The 2,881-nt window shown below is 39.1% G+C and overlaps 1 long non-coding RNA gene across 4 annotated transcripts; it reads right to left on the bottom strand.

The window, feature by feature from the left end:
* On the bottom strand, positions 1–2,881 carry LOC133722192 (uncharacterized). 4 transcript variants are annotated; one of them, XR_009852537.1, is made up of 5 exons: positions 2,662–2,881; positions 2,453–2,580; positions 1,834–1,849; positions 1,340–1,622; positions 1–922 (listed from the first exon to the last, which is right to left on the bottom strand). It is a non-coding gene; the product is annotated as an uncharacterized LOC133722192 (long non-coding RNA). The 4 variants fall into 4 exon arrangements; XR_009852536.1 differs by having other exon boundaries at positions 3–922; positions 2,453–2,874; XR_009852535.1 differs by lacking the exons at positions 2,453–2,580; positions 2,662–2,881 and having other exon boundaries at positions 3–922; positions 1,340–1,625; positions 1,834–2,432.

Here is a 2,881-nt window from a genome sequence, read left to right as displayed (position 1 = left end):
TATAGGGATTAACCATATACACGTCGCATAAAATGCTTCTATCACACTCCCTTTTCTCTTTTTTGGTTGAAGCTCTTATAAAAAAGATGAAATCAATTTTTTTTTGAAATAAAAGTTGAAATTCATTAGTTCAACAACCAAAAGGCTATAGTCTACAAATCTTACATAAAAAAGTCAAAGCAAAAGACTGCCTATCTAAGCAATAACAAACTATTACAATCTTTGGGACGCTCAATTTTTAGTAAGCCTATACAAAAATGATCAAAACCTCGCCTTTTACAAAAAAGAAATCGTTCAACTGGTCCTCGCTTGCCAAACACGCAATTGTGGTACAAACAAGAAACTAGAAACGTCATAGAAGACTTATAGAAGCTTCACGAAACTCTCACAGGCTTGAAAGAAAACTAATTAATAAAACTAATAAAGAACCAGCTCCTTCCCTTTCGAGTTGGAGCTTGAAGCTGCATCAACCTTGTCAAGCTTTGGCAATAGTTGTTTCTTGGCTGCCCTTGGTCTCTCCTTAGCCTTTGTTGCCTTCTTTTTTTTCACCATATGGTAGCTTGTTTTTGCTACCTACAGGTCTACCTCGGTTTCTTTTCAACTGGCCATTATTTTCCTCATTCTGCACCACTAGTACCAGTCCCAAATTCTTCGGTTCCAAGTTCAAGTTTTTCTTCCCCACACTCCCACAGCAAGGCTCAATTTCAGTTTTTTAGGGGAGATAGAAACACCTTCCTCCTCTCTACTTCGCCTCTTATTCCCAACTAGCCTTTCAGGAATGATCATCATCTCTGCCAGCTCACGAATGTGTGCCTGATGGCAAGGACGCTGCAATAAAGCTGCCAGATTGTGGAGCAAATGTTCCGGCATTTGACTTGGAAAAGAAGTGCGAAAAACTAGGTTTTGACTAGAGGCCGAAAACCTAGTGTTGAAGACCAAAAAAAAAACAAATCGAAAGTCCATAAAAGAAAACATGAGTGCTTTTGATTAAAGATTAATAATAATAACTATAAAAAGAAAAAGAAACACGTTGCCTCTTGACTAACAATTTACACTTTATCTACTACTTGATTACTTCTAGTTTTGTTCAAATTATACAACAAAACTATTGAAAGAAGTTGAAAACAAGTTGAAGTGTACACGTACGTTCAAATAGAGATGGGAGTGTAGAGCTAGAACAGATACCACATCTTCATGTGGATTAGTATTGTTTTCTATCTAAGAGAAAGGAAGCATACAGCTAGTTAACAATAGATGTTGCCGTGCAAGTTTTGGAGTTTAAGGCTAATTCAAATTCATAGTCTTATCTACGACTCCTATAAAAGAGAATTTCACGTACATCAAGGGGAGGACACAACGGAGCACAGCAGCGTGGAAAAACAAGAAGGAGAAAGCAGCAAAGCAGCTTGGAAGACAAAAGGTTCAGACCGCATTCCATCGCTCTCCACCACCTTTTTTTTTCTGTTGCAGGCCCTCCTCACAATGGCACCTCCGGGTGTCAATGATGTCAAAGACAACATGCCGGAGCAGCGTCTCCGATGAACCATGCCGGGCAGCATCCCGATGAACTCATGTCGGAGCCCTGTCGCCCAAAGTTGTCACAGCTACAGGCTTCACCGAATCTACTGTCAAACAACAACAAAATCATAATTCATTCCTTAACAACCACCACAGCCAAAAAGCCTTCCCCCAGTCCATACTTTATTTTCAGAAGCACCAATCCAAAAAAAAAATAAAAACATAATCGGTGCAAAGAAACTAAGGGAAGTAAATAAAGAAGCTCATCCTTAAAATAAAGCTTTGAGACTTTGATGCTACTGTGACTACAATCACCTGGTCCTGCTTGAACCTGCACAGCAAACAAATTTGTTAAAATTGAATACAAGCTTTGAAGCATCCAATTAAGAACAAATTTGGCGCACAAGTCTTTATGTTTGCAGAAGACCAAAATAGTCAGAGGCGGTTTGAGGCTTTTAACACCAAAAGATGACGATCATGTGTTCTTGGGGTGATGTGTCAAGCTGCAAACAAGTTCAAATTGAATAAGAGAGTAGACGCTGGGCGGTAGAATTGCAAGGCTTCGAAGCGGTGCAGATATAAAAAGCTAAAGGAGAAAAGTCCTTGGCGGTGGCAGTTTTGTCTGGGCATGAAACTTTAATCCAAGTGTGGCCATTGTCATCAAAGCCATTCCAGAAATTGACCATAGTACAAAGCAATATATATAAAAACAAAAATTAACGTTCTGGTGGCGTTAGCAGACAATGGAATCATGCATAAGCCAAATATAATGGCTTCTTGTCAAAATCTGCTGGACTCTTGTTTTGAATAAGTTAAACTTTTGTCATGAAGCGGTGGATTAGTTAACAAGGATGAATGTAAAGGCTTATCAAAGGAAGAATAAAAGTCAAAGAAAGGGAAAACCAATTAACTCAATAAAGACAAAGAAGTTTACCACTTCACAAAGTTGTCAATTCACAACTGAATTGGGTGATAAAATGAATTTGGCCTCACCCACGAAATGCCGGAGTCTTTGAATTGGATCATTTGGATGCTATCCAATGCAAAGCTCCAGCCAACATTCTTGTGAAATAAAATCGAAAGAGTGTCAGTTGGCCTCCATCACAAAGCTGGAAGCGAGAGCTAAGAGGAGAAAGTCCTTACCCAATTTCTCACAAGAAGAAGCAATACAGCAAATTTCAAGCTTCAGGAGTTGAGAAATTCCTTCGAGTTGAAGACCCAAATCGCATTCCATCTTCAGACCCATCTCCGATTCGACTTGGCGGAAGCACCGAGTTCGTGTTCTGTTTGGGTTTTGGGTAAAGACAGTGAAAACAAAGAAAAGAAAATGAGGAGAAAAAGAAAATGGAGAATTGAAAAGAAA

The sequence above is a fragment of the Rosa rugosa genome, chromosome 7, assembly GCF_958449725.1.
Source record: "Rosa rugosa chromosome 7, drRosRugo1.1, whole genome shotgun sequence".
In the NCBI taxonomy this organism is placed as follows: Eukaryota; Viridiplantae; Streptophyta; class Magnoliopsida; order Rosales; family Rosaceae; genus Rosa; species Rosa rugosa.
Note: the sequence above shows the minus strand (reverse complement) of the source record. Positions and strands in the feature narration are given on the sequence as shown.